Source organism: Peromyscus leucopus, chromosome 15 (assembly GCF_004664715.2).
Source record: "Peromyscus leucopus breed LL Stock chromosome 15, UCI_PerLeu_2.1, whole genome shotgun sequence".
Lineage (NCBI taxonomy): Eukaryota > Metazoa > Chordata > Mammalia > Rodentia > Cricetidae > Peromyscus > Peromyscus leucopus.
Genome location: NC_051076.1, coordinates 69,508,512 through 69,523,590, shown reverse-complemented (window position 1 = coordinate 69,523,590; position 15,079 = coordinate 69,508,512). Strand labels below are relative to the sequence as shown.

The 15,079-nt window shown below is 49.2% G+C and overlaps 2 long non-coding RNA genes across 2 annotated transcripts; both read left to right on the top strand.

Annotated features, from left to right (window-relative positions):
- The first annotated feature begins 756 nt into the window (after positions 1-756).
- On the top strand, positions 757-7,116 carry LOC119089171. Its single transcript, XR_005093043.1, has 4 exons — positions 757-1,012; positions 1,092-1,251; positions 3,924-4,082; positions 6,849-7,116. It is a non-coding gene; the product is annotated as an uncharacterized LOC119089171 (long non-coding RNA).
- Positions 7,117-9,569: 2,453 nt separating this feature from the next.
- LOC119089123 lies at positions 9,570-14,342 on the top strand. The gene is made up of 3 exons (XR_005092955.1): positions 9,570-9,665; positions 9,779-10,011; positions 13,962-14,342. It is a non-coding gene; the product is annotated as an uncharacterized LOC119089123 (long non-coding RNA).
- The last annotated feature ends 737 nt before the right edge of the window (positions 14,343-15,079 follow it).

The following is a 15,079-nucleotide window of genomic DNA, read 5'->3' as shown; positions in this document are numbered from 1 at the left end:
CTGAGTAGCCTCCACACACCACTCAGCATCAACCCATTCCCACCCAGCCCGTCTTTCTACCTGTGTCTACCCAGCCTTTCAAGCCCTTTCCAGAGTGGAGTTATGAACTAGCTGTTGGTTTATTGGTCGGCTGTGCTCTCCGCACAGAACAGTGCTTTCCAGAAGGGCAGGGACTGCATTTGCTTTATTATCGATGGGCGTCCAGCATCTCATAGAACCTCATGAAAAACAGGCATCAATAATCTAGGGTTAGAGGAGACTGAATTAAAAAACCAAGCAACAGGTGTGTGTGGCGGCACACACCTCTAATCCAAGCACCTGGGAGGCAGAAGCAGGTGGACCTCTATGAGTCTGAGGCCAGCCTGGTGTACATGGTTAATTCCAGGCCAGCCAGGATTATATCGCATGACCCTGTCTCAACAAATCAACAAACAACATGTAGCTCAACCACGTGGGAGGGCAACGGTCATAGTCACTTTGCTATTGTAGTGATAAGACATCATGAGCAAAGCAAATTATGGAAGAGAGAGTTTATTTAGGGTTTACAGTCCCCAAAGGTCAGAGTCCCTGACAGTCATGGTGGGGAGCATGACTGCAGACACGAAGGCACCGTGATGAGGCCGTCGCTGAGAACTTACACCATGATCCACGAGCGTGAGACAGAGACAGAGACAGAGGCAGCTAATGGGAATGGCATGGGGTTTCGAAACCTCAAAGCCCACCCCCGAGAACACACTCCAGCTCCTCCAACAGGTCACACTTCATAATCCTTCATAAACAGTCCCACCAACTGGGGACCAAGCGTTCAAATATGTGAGCCTGTGGGGGCCCTTCTCACTCAAACCGCCACAGCCGTGTTTTGAAAGGCGGAGATTAAAAATCTCTGTTTTAAGCAGAGGGTGCGGCTGGATGTGTGTTGAGTAACTCAACACATCTCCGCTGTGACTGGGACATGTGTGTCACCACCTCCCAGGCTCAGCGAGCCCCATGGAAAAGGAAGCAGAGAGAGGAGGTAAGAGTCGGAGGAAGGGGTGGTGTGCTGTGGGGTCGTCTTCAGGCCCGGTGTGATCATGGCACTTCTGAATCCACAGCCGCTCTGACGATCTACGCAAGACCTAAGAATGGCTGGACCTGTTGCTATTCCATCCCGGAGAGGGGCGTGGCTTGGCGCTGCATTTCCCTGATGACTGACAGGCAAATTTGTGGTTTCCAGAGGAGGGAGAGATGTTTTCTTCGGTGGTGTAGACCCTGGTAAGTTGACCATGTTCTTGTGAATAACCCTCACCCATGCTCCCGTAAGCAGCCCTAACTAAATTCATTGGGACATGCACACACACACACACACACACACACACACACACACACACACACAGCACACGCATAGACACACACATGAAACCTGAAGGGGGCCTCTTTGGGAGGAAAAGAGAAATCAGTGAGGGAGAAGGAGACAAGGGATGGTAATTGGGGTCAACATCATCACAATGTATTGCATGGATGAGCATGTCATAGTGAAACTGACCTTCGTATGTAACTAATATAAGCTAATGAAACACTGAACGAGAAGAGCGCGTGGTCCGGTTTGTGGCAGCCGCGGGGCGAGCCACGAAAGACTCCTTTGCCCTACTCTCATGGTTGTGCCAAGGCCAGCCATGCACAAAGGAACCGCAGTGGCTGTACCCCTCTACAGTAGGCAGGAAAGGGGGAGAGGGGTGAAAAGAGGCTGGGGGAGCGGGGGATGTAGGGAGTGTGTTCTGCTCTCCCAGCCCTGTGGAGACTGAAGTGGGGCGCCTGCTGTGATGCAGGAGGGCAGAAGTCATGGTCGTCAAAGCTAGTCATGATGGGAAAGCTTCCCAGAGGAGTGACAAGCACGGTCTGAGGATGCAGCGGGGTCCTGGAAGTTCCAGGTGACACACTGGAGACCGAGGCCTGGCCCTGGGGTCCGTGGAAAACCCCAGTGTGCCCTGGCTCTGGGCTCTGTGGCTAGCATGGGAACCCCATACTTCCTCCCTTCCAACAACACAGGGCAGGCCACACGCCTCTTCCTTCCAAGTGGATGTTCTGGTGAGATCAGGCCCCGTGCGTAGGGGCTGAATCATAGGTGACTAGGAGACTAGGTGTGGGGGCTTCCAGAAAGGACGGTGCTCCAGAACCCAGTGTTCCTTCCTCCCGCTGAGTACCCTTTATTTACAGCGACAGACATAAACACAGACTCCTCCATTGTGGGCAGCCTCTGTGTGAATGGGCAGGTGCGGTGTCCCTGCCCGGAGGAACAGGGCATCCCACGTGGGAACCTGGGGGAGGCAGGAGGAAGAGGCCTTTGGTCTGTAGAGGGACTTTCTGGGGCTGTGGCTGCACACCCTGGCTTGGCCCTGTGATGGTGAATCACACTTTCGAGTTCACACCCAGCAGCAAAGACGCAGTAAGTAGCAGCCATAAGGTTTTGGCTATGAACCTGGGGAACCCCTGCTTTCCCGGCCTTCTCTCTGGCTTCAGCCTGAGCCCCGGGAGCCCCTGCGCTCTGAAGTGTCTTGAACATTTCCCGTGAGACCATCTGATGGTGGAAGTGTGGGTCAGCCATGGCAGTACTCCACCCACAGGCATGGATCCAAGTGAGGAAGCAGTATGGGATCCCCATACAGGTGCCTGGCACCTGTCCAGACTCCAACACTGCTGGGAAACCTCACCTTGGTCCTTGGCCTTCCTGAGACAGCCTCCACAAATAATGCAGAATGACCTCATGCCATGCTGAGCCAGACTTGGAAGGAAAGCCTCAGTTCCAAGGGAAGGATGTGGTGATATGAGTAAAGTAAATAGACGCTGGATGCCTGGATCCTGCTTCTGTCCATGTTTCTGTGTGGGTGTGTTCACGCTTGTGCGGTTGTATGTTCATGTAGAGGCCAGAGGTCAACCTCAGGTGTCATTTCTCTGACGATGGGTTCTTTCCCCATCTTTTTTTATTTTGTGCGCATGAACATATGTACGCATATGTGTGTGCGGGTCTGAGGGCAACTTTTTCTACTTTCTGGGTTTGGGGGATCAAACTCAGGTTGGCTGTGGTTGTGCCTTTGAGCCATGTGTTTAATCTGGCCAGTCTCAGTGTTCACATCTGCAGTGAGGTGCCCTGGGCCCTCCCAGCAAGGTGACCGTGAAGGTTAAGAGAGACAGTGATCTCCGTACCTGCCCTGAAGCCAGGAAGAGCACAAGCGCCTGTAGAGTTCCACACGACAGCTTCCGGGGCCTCGAGAACACTCCAGGCATTTGGACCAAGTAGGGCGACAGTGAAACATGCCTTCAGTGAGAGGAGTCCTTGAAGGGGGTGGGCAGCGGGGGGTGTCTTGTGCTGGGGCCTGTTTTCTGTCGGTCTGTCCAGAGGGCCTGGCTCAAAGGTAGCTGCATCCCCTAAGACATGTTCTGATGCTAGGACCCCAGCTCTGTCAGCAAGATTCCGAGGCTGTGCCCTCTCCACCTTTGATGGCTGATCTACAGCCCTGAGGACAGGCACACACATCAAAAAGGCATGCTTCCCACCGGGTTGCCAGTCTGAGGGCCTCTGTCGGGACATCCAAGGCCACTTCCAGGTTCAGCAGCAGGAGCCTGGCCCTCCCAAATCCAGCCCCTGCTCCCAGAAATAGCCCTGTTACCTTTTATGGTCCAGGAGCTCCCCACCACATTTCATGGGGGCCTTCCGTGCCAGTCCGCACTCCTCATTTGTCTGGTTATTGGATTCGTTTTCTGTGCTCTAACCAACTTCCACAAAACGGTTGGCTTAAAACAACGAAGATTTGAGTTGGGAAGAGTTACTCAGTCATTCAAGTATCAGTGAATTGCTTACACTAACATATACGCTTGCATAAAGAGGTACGGGATCCCTCACTGGGGACCTGAGACTCTGACCTCATATAGATATCTAATCTCTGCAGGTGTCATCAAGTAAAGATGAGCAGATCCTCTAGAAACACAGCCCTAGTCCAACAGGACCCGTGTCCTTAGAAGAAGATGCATAGCCACTTGAGAAGATCATTGTCTAATGGCATGGGCAGAGATCGGAGTGCCTACAAGCCAAGGAACGTCCAGAATCGGTATGCACCAGCATCCAGTGACATGAGTCTTTACATTTCTAGTGTGCGTGCGCGCGCGCGCTCTCATATGCATAGGTATGTAGGTCAGAGGATAACCTCACGTTGTCATTCCTCAGGAAGTACCTTCCACCTTGATTTTGAGAGAGCATCTCTCACTGAAGGGAGAACTTGCTAACTGGCTGGCCCCTGGGTTCTGCCTCAGCGCTGTTACAGCTCCGCCACATGCTGTTCACGTGTAAGTGCTCTGAACTCAGGTGCTCACACCTGTCATTTTTATGCATCTGGGGGCTTGAAGTCAGGTCTTCATGCTTGCGTAGACAACCAGCACTTTGTCAACTCTCTTCGGAGCAAAATAATTCAACTTGTAATGAGTCTACAGTAAAATAGGCTAAGCATGTGTCAGCAGAAAGCTTAATATCCATACAATAAGGTGCTCATTTGTCTCAAGAATCATCCTGCAAATTTCACATTATTAACAAACTAAAATCCTCCCCCTTCTTGCCACTTGCTCCTACAGGGCACAGTCATTGACTGTCACCAGTGATAGAGATCTAACATTTTCAGAAAGTCCCTTGAAGGGAGACAGAGGGGCAGTTTAGGGGGAGCCCACCTAGGAGGTGAGGGTCCTGTTCACATTGGAGGGTAAAGGACCTCAGGCCTGCTCCTTCCTAGCCCTAGCTGCTCCACCTCCATGCCAGATGTCTCCAGGAGATGGCCCGCGGTCAGCCTGGAGGTAAGGGAGGACAGATCCGCCGTGCTCCCCCTCGGACAGGGATTTCACACCCAGGAAAATCATTTCCTGGTAAAGAGATTAGAAGGCAGGACTGCTCTCGGGAACAGGATGGGGCCGGGTTAGGCAGGAGAGGAACAGCGGGAGAGGTCGGGGGCAGGTGGGGGCTCTCGGGAGGAAGTGTCACTGTCAATCAGGGCGCTGACCCATCTAATCCAGCCTCCCGGCTCTCTTGATCCCAGGGACAGATGCCGGGTAAAAAGGTGCAAACACTGAGGGCCGGTCCTCCCTGCAGGCCTGCAATACGGGCTTCCCAGCAGAGAACTTGCTTAATCTTGCCAAGAGATAAGTTGCCCAAAAGGCTTGTTCCATGACTCTCCTGTGCTTCCGCTGGGCCCCTAGTATGGAGCTGTGGTCCATGACACTGGAGACTGTACGTTCCCTTCAGTCAGGGAAAGTTGTGTTCTTATTTGGGGCTGTGATGGGAACAGAGAAAAACACTGGAGAGTTTTTCTCTGGCCCTCAATGGTGAGGTCTCTCCCAAACCTTGATGTGGCTTCTAGCTCCATTCATTCATTCATTCAATAAGCATTTACAGGACTCAGGGGACTGGTCAGCCTGTGTTTAGTTAGGATTTCTATTGCTGTGGAAAAACACCGTGACCAAAAGTAACTTGGGGAAGAAAGGATTCATTTCACTTTCTAGCTTATAAGCCCATCACTGAGGAAACTCAGGGCAGGAAGCTGGAGACAGAAACTGAAGCAGAGGCCAGGAAGGAACTCGACTTACCAGCTTGCTCTCCATGGCTTGCTCAGCCTGCTTCCTTACAGCAACCAGGACCACCACCTCAAGAGAGGCACTGCCCACGATGAGCTGGACCCTCCCACATCAATCATCCATCAAAAAAAAAAAAAAAAAAAAAGGGACTCCACAAGTTTGATCATAGGCCAATGTGGTGGGAGCGTTTTCTCAATTTCTGTCTTCCAAAAAGACTCCAGCTTGTGTCAAGTTGACATAAACTCAGTCAGCATAGTTCATAAAGTGCTTGCTGTCCTGGCAAGCATGAGGACTTGTTTTCAATATCCCCTCCCCTTCCAATGCACATAAAAAAGCAGGTGTGGGGCTGAAGGGAGCTGGCAGCAGTTAGAGCCTTTGGGGCTTTTCCACAGACCCTAAGTTCAGTCCCCAGCTCCGCGTCAGGGCGGTCACAACTTCCTGTGACTCCAACTCAGGGGGTTCCATGCCCTATGCTGGCCTCAGTGAGCACTGCACACGTGTGGCAGAGAGAGAGAGCAGAGAGAGAGAGAGAGAGAGAGAGAGAGAGAGAGAGAGAGAGAGAGGGAGGAGGAGAGGAGGAAGAGGAGGAGGAGGAGGAGGAGGAGGAGGAGGAGGAGGAGGAGGAGGAGAAGAAGAAGAAGAAGAAGAAGAAGAAGAAGAAGAAGAAGAAGAAGAAGAAGAAGAAGAAGAAGAAGAAGAAGAAGAAATCTAAAAACAAAAACAAACAAACAAACCTGTGTAGCTCCCTTGCAGTCCCAGGGCTGAGGAGGTGGAGACAGAGGATGGCCCGAGGCTCACTAGCTGGCCAGCTTAACCAGATTGGCTGGCTCCAGGTTCAGTGAGAGAACCTGGATCAAAGGCAGAAGGCTACTGAAAAAGACACCCAAGATTGACCTCCGGCCTCCACATATGTGTGCACCTGCACTCACCGAGCAAACATGTACACACACTCACAAATAATAATAAATGAACAAAGGTTTACTGATCCAAGGTGAACCAGGCTCAGATGAGCTCACAGCCTTAAAAAAATGGAGTAGAAAACTGCTTTCAATGGCATTACCATGCTTCCATGTGTCCATGATAGATCAGGGTCCCTAAGCTGACCAGCCACTGATTTTGATTGACATGTCATTGAGCCTCACACAGATCCTTCCCTAGACTTTTAGAGTCTGAAATGTCATAGTATGAAATCTACATCTCTTCTATGAGGATCTCTTCAACTAAACTCTGAGAAAATAACTATTTCAATTTACTCACAGCAAGAACTGTTCAGGGCCTGGAGATGCCAAAAGAAGGCGAGGAGGAGGAGGAAGAAAAGTGGCCCATGACTTTGAGCACTGAGATCTCTGTCCCTAAGAGGAACATCAACATACAGACGGTCTCTATGATGATCAATGTTGTCACCTTAACAGGATTGAGAATCACCCGGGAGACAGATCTCCAGGCTTGTCTATGAGGAAGTTTCTAGATTGGGTTAACTGAGGCAGGAAAACCCACCCTAGTATGTGGGCAGCACCATTCCATGGGCTGGGGTCCTGGACTGAACAAAAAGGAGAAAGTGAGCTGAGCACCATCGTTCATCTCTCTCTGCTTCCTGACTGTGGTTGCCATGTGACCAGCTGCCTCAGGCTCCTGCAGCCATGACTTCCCACCACGATGAACTGTCCCCTTGAACTGTGAGTGAAAATCAACGCTACCATAAGCTGCTTTGGTCACCCAGGAGAGAAAAGTAACCAACACAGTCCTCAACTTACAATGGTTTCATTTACAATTTTGACCTGTACATTGGTGCCAAAGTCAAATGCATCCAGTGGCAAGCAGAACTTGCGTTTTGGTTTTCTGTGGCCAACACTGTGCTCTCTGACCTTCATGTGGTTCTGGCCTAAAGTAGGAAGCCAAGGTCCCCTCGTAGCCATACAGTCATGCTAGGTGGCTGCGTCAGGAGGTTCAATGGGCTGGCTGTGTCCATGCATTGCCCACTTGAGATATTTTCAAACTGTGACCCCATAGGAAGCTAAGGAACATCCATATGGCTGTGGACAAAATGGGCCTCCCTACCTCTAATGCCTAATGTGATGGACTATGGAGATGGGACTTTTGGGAGGTGACTCAGGTGTCCACAGAGAGGACCTAACTTAGAGTGGTAGCTTTATGGTGTTGAAGAAATGACCACATTCATACATTCAGTAGAAACTATATCTAGAATGTGATGTTTTCCTGGGATAGCTACAAATGTGGCCCACTCATAAAAGTGTTACGGGTGTGTGTGTGTGTGTGTGTGTGTGTGTGTGCAAACTTACATGTGTTCTGTATGAGGATGCACATATATGGCTGTCATTCAGGTACTGTCTGTCTTTCCTTTCTTTCTTAGACTTTGCCAAGTAGGCTAGGCTGGCTGCCCAGTAAACTTGCAAAGGTGCCCACAATCGCCTCTGCAGCACTGGAACTTACAGCATATGCCACTGTTGTGGACTATTACTTTAACTAGGCAAAGATGTGTTTCTTTTGTTTATGCCACATTTGTTTAATTATGTAAGGATGTGTTGCATTTGTTTCGTCTTGCCTGCCTGAGGCACCTGATTGGTCTAGTAAAGAGCTGAACAGCCAATAGCTAAGCAGAGAAAGGATAGGCTGGGCTGGCGGGCAGAGAGAATAAATAGGAGAAGAAATCTAGGCTGGGGGGGGTAAGGAGGAGGAGGAGGAAGGAGGAGGAGGAGAGGAGGAGGAGAGAAGGAAGAAGAAGAAGAAGAAGAAGAAGAAGAAGAAGAAGAAGAAGAAGAAGAAGAAGAAGAAGAAGAAGAAGAAGAAGAAGAGAGGAGATAGTGAGAGACATGCCCAGGACAAGAATCCAGGCAGCCGCCAGCCAACAGATACAAGAGGCAGTGAAAGCAAGATATACAGAAGGAAAGAGAAGTAAAAAGCCCTGAGGCAAAAGGTAGATAAAGAGAAAGAGGTTAATTTAAGTTAAGAATGAGGCTGAGCATTTAAGAATGAGGCTGAGCATTCATAACTAATAAGACGTCTCCCTGTCTAGCCGGGCAGTGGTGGCGCACGCCTTTAATCCCAGCACTCGGGAGGCAGAGGCAGGCGGATCTCTGTGAGTTTGAGGCCAGCTGGCTACAAGTGAGTTCAGGAAAGGCGCAAAGCTACACAGAGAAACCCTGTCTCGAAAAAACCAAAAAAAAAAAAAAAAAAAGAAGTCTCCCTGTCGTGATTTGGGACCAGGTGGGTGGCCTAGAAGTAAAGGCCTGCTACATACCACCATGCCTAGCTTTTCCACATGTGCTCTGGGAACGGAACTCAGGACCTCAGGACTTGCAAGGCAAGCACTCTGCCAGCAGCCATCTCCCAAGCCCTGAAACTGTGAGATTTTTAATGTATCCATTCATTCTAGTGGTTCTGCTTCTCTAGAAAGCCCTGACTGCCACACGGCCCCACACAAAACTGTAAGCTTACTAAAAGCATCCTGAGAGGGGATTCCTTTTTTTTGTAACTTGATTGCAGGGTTCTTGAGTATGAGATCTATAGATGGTACCATGTTGCAAAGACAAATGGTTGGACATGGCTGCAAGCAATACAGCAACTTCTAGAATGAGTACATTTGCTGTGGCAGTTGGACGCTCATGGAGAAGTGGGAAAAGGGTGTTTAGGCCTCTTCCATCATCTTCTATCCCTGTTTCCACAGATTTTACTCATTCATACATGTGCATTGTGATGACTGGTGTTAATGGTCCATTTGACCAGATCTAGAATCACCCTGGAGACACACCTCCAGGCACCCTGTGAGGGATTATCTAGTTCAGGTTAGCCTTTGGGTGTAGTGGGTAGCTGTTCCAGCTTTGACCTGGAAGTGCTACCCCCAGTGAGGCTTCCGGTAACTGTCCTGCCTACCTATGACCTGCCCCTGAGGTGAGGCCCAGACGGGAACCCTTAAGACCTGAGATCCAGATGTGCTGGCTCTCTTGGTTCCTGGTGATCCTGGATGCTGGATGGTAGACCGAGCAGAGTTCTCCAGAGAACCCTGCTGGACTGTGCTTCACCTCTCCTGGATCCTGCAACCGATCCCTTTACTTGCTGTGAGTTACCCCAAAATAAACCTCCCTTTTAACTACGTGGAATTGCCTTAATAAATCCCCCAATATTTGGGCATGCCTGTAGGGGATTATCTTGATTGTGTTCATTGAGATAGGAAACCCCACCCACTGTGGGTGGCACCGTTCCCTGGCCAGGATCCTGGTCTGTATAAATGGAGAAAAAGCAGAGCAGAGCAGGTGTGTGCTTCCTGATTGTGGATGTCACGTGAGCAGCTGTTTCCAGCTCCTGCTGCCCTTCCTTCTCTGCCTGATGGACTGCACCCTTGAACCGCGAGCCAGGAGGAAGAGGTCTCCGCAGGGGTCAGGGCAGGCAGCAGTCCATGAAGAGGTGAGAATAAAAACTCGGTTCAAATTGACTTCGTCAATCTGGATCAAACTTCAGGGAGTCTGATGCCATGCGGTTTATTGTCAGTATATTTAAAACTACATAATTTGAAAAAAATATATATTTATATAAAATATAAAAGTTTCCTGGTTTAATACAATGTCCGGTGTGCAAGGAAGCATAATTACATCTAAACTTTTAAACTCAACTAGGGTGCATATCATTTCTTCCAAGAAGATGGATTCTGAAGATAGGCTGCATGTGTTAGCTTAAGAGCCTAGGAAAGGATCTGGCCTGGTCTCCATCTGGAGGGCATTTGGGTTATTATCCAACTCTTGGTCCTGGTTGTGGGAGCTTGGGAGAGCCTCTAGCTATACAGATAATGTAAGGATCATTTAGACTGTTCGGTATCTCTGGTCCCGGTTGTGGAAGCTTGATATGGCCTGGCCCAACAGATAACACAGATCAGTTGATCACCTCCAATTCCCAGCTTTCTAGATGAAAAACGGGCTCTACATCTTTCCCATTGAAAATACACTCCTGAGTGCATAACATTGCCGGTTTCCCTGGTGATCTGTGGGCATACGGACCTTTGAGCTCCCAACACCAGGATAAACCCCTTTACCTATAAATTGGTTTTGTCAGAGTATCTTGTCACAGCCACAGGAAAAAGAACTAAACCATGACCACCATTTCTGCAGCCCTCACCCCACATTAGCTCACCCACATTTGCTCCAGTCCCCTGTCCCCAAGCTGCTCGCAGCTGAGGGAGACTTCCAAGCAATGACAGTTCAGCTTTTTCATTCTGCTGCTGACGAACAACTTTGACCCAGGGCAGGGCCTCAGCCCTCGTAGGACTCAGTCTCTCCATCTGTGACTGAGTGATATGTGCCTGCTTTCACTGCACCCAGAAACACAGATTCCTCAGAGTAAGGATTCACTTCCCCCATAGCTGTAGGTCATATAGATGGAAGACTGCAATTCCTAGCTTTCCCTGCAGCATAATATGACCACATAACTAACAGCTGGCTAATAGGAAATGCCATGTGGCAGCTTTGGAACGTATCTTAGAGGTACCTCCCCACCCCTTCTCCTTCATGCCTTGATTTTTACAACAGGCCAGATTGTAGGGGTGCAGATTGGGGGGGGGTTCTAGTTTCACTTCTGCTCCTGTGACAAGTACCTCCCAAATAGCAACATAGAGGAAGACAGGGATTATTTGTCTTACACTTCTAAATCCTAGTCCATCTAAGGGCAATGGTGAAGTCAATGTAGGCACTCAAATAACTAGTCACACATTTACAGTCAAGAGTAAAGAGAATAAATTCAACCTTATTTGCTTGGTCTCTGCTAGCTTTTGCTATTCTTATAAACTTCTGGGATGTCTATCTAGGGAATAATGTCACCCATGGTAGGCTGGTGTTCCAATATCAATTAACCTAATTAAGACACCCCCCCATCCCCAATGGCTAACCCAGTGTAGACAATACTTCTATTAAGACTATTCCCAGGTAACTCTAGGCTGTGTCAAAGCTAGTTGGGAGTTAAAAATAGACACCACAGGGTGGGGTGAGTGTTGGAAAGTCCATTTGGTTATGAAATGTCCTTGGGAATGGAGGCCGCATTTGGTATAGCAAAGACCTGGATGGAATTAGAGCCTTCAGGGACTCTGTGAGCAAGGCTGCCAGACAACCCTGGACTGTCTTAGTGACTTTTCAGTTGCTGTGATAAGACACTATGGCCAAAGAAACTTATCAAAGAAAGCATTTAACTTGGGGGTTCACAGTTCCAGAGAGTTTAGTCCATGACCATCATGTCAGGGAGCATGGAAGCAGTCAGGCAGGCATGGTGCTGGAGCAGTAGCTGAGAGCTTACATCTGATCCATAGGCATGAGGCAGACACAGCTACCTGGGAATGGCATAGGCTTTTGAAATCTCAAAGCCCACCTCTAGTGACACACCTCTCCAATAAGGCCACGCTTCCTAATCCTTTCCAAACAGTTCCACAAATCGTAGACCACACATTCAGGTGTATGAGCCTATGGGGGCCATTCTCACACCCACCTTTGGACTTCTACATGGAAGAGAATTCCAGTTCCTCTTTGCTTATTGGGCATTGCTGTCTTGCCCTTTCCTTACTTGTAGCCAAAATTTAGTTTTCTGACCAATGGCTACATGGTTTGCATTGAAATCACCAGTGTTGGACAGTAGGAGGCAGGCAGAGCTCACTTTGTGTATAAGCAGTTTGCAGACTTAGTGATTGCATCTCCCACAATTGGCCCTCATCCCTTAAAAAAATCCAAATGGACTGAATGCAGGTGTGTGGGCACCTGTGTGTTTACGCACATTTAGACTGTATGCTGTGTTCATGTGTACATGTGTACATACTAACACACATTCACACTGCAAAAATGTGTGCCAATGTTTGAGTGTGTGTATCTGTGTGCATCACTCTCCAGAGTCTGCATATGTTCAGAACTACATGGAAAAATTGTGTTCCCACCCAGGGCAGGTACACAGGAGTGTGGGCCCGACTTCCTGACCTCGGGGCTCCCAAACAATGCGAGACAGAGAGGCTCAGAAAGTCCATCCCTCAGCCTCCATGCATGTTTTACTGGCTGCAGCCCTCCCTGGCCCTTCCCAGCTTTCACTGTGCCTGTGTTCTTGACCACCAGCCTCAGGCCACATGTGTGCTTAGTAAAGACCAGTGTCTTAACAATGACAGCAATTAGCATGTGTGGAGGTCATGTTTGTACTGCAATTGTCAACGGTGGTCATTATTTATTTGAAGGAAGGCCCTTCTCAGTTGCTGGGCACTGTTCCTATAAGGAAGGTCATGCTGACGACTTAATAATTTTCATATGGTAAGGATTGGGAGTGGGGAGAACTGAAACTCCTGTGGTGACCAGGAGTAGGGTGGTCCCATGGGGCCTCGGGCCCCACACCGCAGGCAGCAAAGTGGGGTGAGCAGATAGGAAAAGAGTGGCCACGGAGCACTTGGCTGCTCTGGCTTCTTGGCCCAGACAAATGACCTCCCAGGACACCGGGAGAATTTGCAGATGTGCGCTCAGACTCTCTGCAGGGATCTTGGAGGTTGACTACAAACCCAAATATGTCATGCCCAAGCAGGAAGCAAGGGCATTTTTATCCACTACAGCTGGTAGGAGGCAGCCTGGTGCTGGGGAAAGAGAACAACAGGGTTTGGAATTAGAAAGATCTGGGAGAGGATTGTTGAGATGGCTTAGCATGCAAAGGCGCTTGCCGCCAAAGCTGGTGACCTGAGTTCGATCCCCAGTACCTGCAAGATGGGAGGAAAGAAGCAATGTCTCTCTGCAAGTTGTCCTCTGACATCCTGCACATAACACAGACACACACACACACACACACACACACACACACACACACACACACACACTAACATACACTCACACATTCTCACATGCTCTCTTGCAAACTCACACACATTTACATGCTCACACATAAACACACACATGTTCTCACATGCTCTCATGCACACACACACACACACATAAACATACACTCTCACATGCTCTCATGAATACTCACACATAAACATACACACTCACTCACATGCTCTCCTGCACACTTACACAAACACTCTCACACATTCACACTCACAGAATTTGGAAGAAGTTGTCTCTCCTGAGAGCAGGCCATGATAAGCTCATCTCTTCCCTTCTCTGGGGACTTAGGAGAGTCCAAGGTCAGAGGAAGCAGCTCACAGAGAGGAAGTCAGTTTTAAGTCAGTGTTTGCCAAATCTCTGCTATCAGAGGGGCCGGGCTCTCTGACTGCGTCCACCTGGGCCATTTCCAGGCTCCGCTGGGCTTGCGGAGGACATTAGGGAGCTCGGAGGGAGTAAAATCAGGTCACTGGACTTTGATTTGGTTAAATAATTGTATTCAAAGAGAAATGACTGCTGGCCCCATTTCAGCCGGTGGAGGTCTGCCACAGAGTGACTTGTCTGTGGTCAGCTCATCTGCTCCTGGAGCATCATCATCAATGCATCCAGCGGAGATGCAAAGAATGTGCTGAGGGACGGCATCCGTGACAGCAGGAACAGCTAAGAATCGGGGAGAAGAACCAGGATAGACGTCAGCCGTGGCTCAGTGGGTAGAGAGCTTGCCCAGCATCCGGGAAGCCCTGGGCCCCACCTCAGCACTGCACAGGAAGACCAGTGACACAGACCTCAGATCCCAGCCCTCGGGAGGTAAGGGCAGGAGGATCAGAAGTTCCTTGTCGTCTGTAGCTACTGTAGGAAATTTGAGGCCACCCTGGGGTGCAGGAGACCCTGTCTCAAAAATAAACAAATAAATGCTCAAAAAGAAAATGGCATCTTAAATAAACTTTTTAAAAATTTTATTTTTGGGGCCAGAGAGATAGTCCAAAAGAGCCTTTGCTGTTCTTACAGAGGATATAAGTTTGGTTCCCAGCACCCACACTGGCCAGCTCGCAGCCACCTAAAACTCCATACTTAGGGTATTTGATGCCTTCTGCTGGCCTTCACAAGCACCAGAATACACATGTGCATATACACAACACACTACTACTACTACTACTACTACTACTACTAATAATAATAATAATAATAATAATAATAATAATAAAGTAAATCTTTAAAACATTATTCTAGCATAGTCCTCACCCAAAGCTCAGGAGGAAAGAACCTGGGCCTCAAACAGACCAAGTTCCTCACCTAAGGCCACCAGGTGAGAGGTTCTGATCCTGAACCCCAACTGGCACTCAGCAGTGTGTCCTGGAATTCCCATGAACGCCCAGCTTCTATGGTGTACCCAAAACTCTCCAGAGTCTGGAAAAATTGGCCAAGCAAGCACTCTCTTGGGCTTTTAGCGTTCTTCATTCATCCCCAAGGCAGACATGACCGGCACTTGCCCAGCATATCCTCGTCTGTTGATACAAGGGTAATGAGAATGTCAGGGAAATATTTCCTGTTAAGATAGGGTCATGAGGATGCTGGGGAAAGCCAATAATTTAAAAACATGCCAAAAGGTGCTGGGAAGATGGGTTAGTCAGTAAGGCGTGTCCACATGA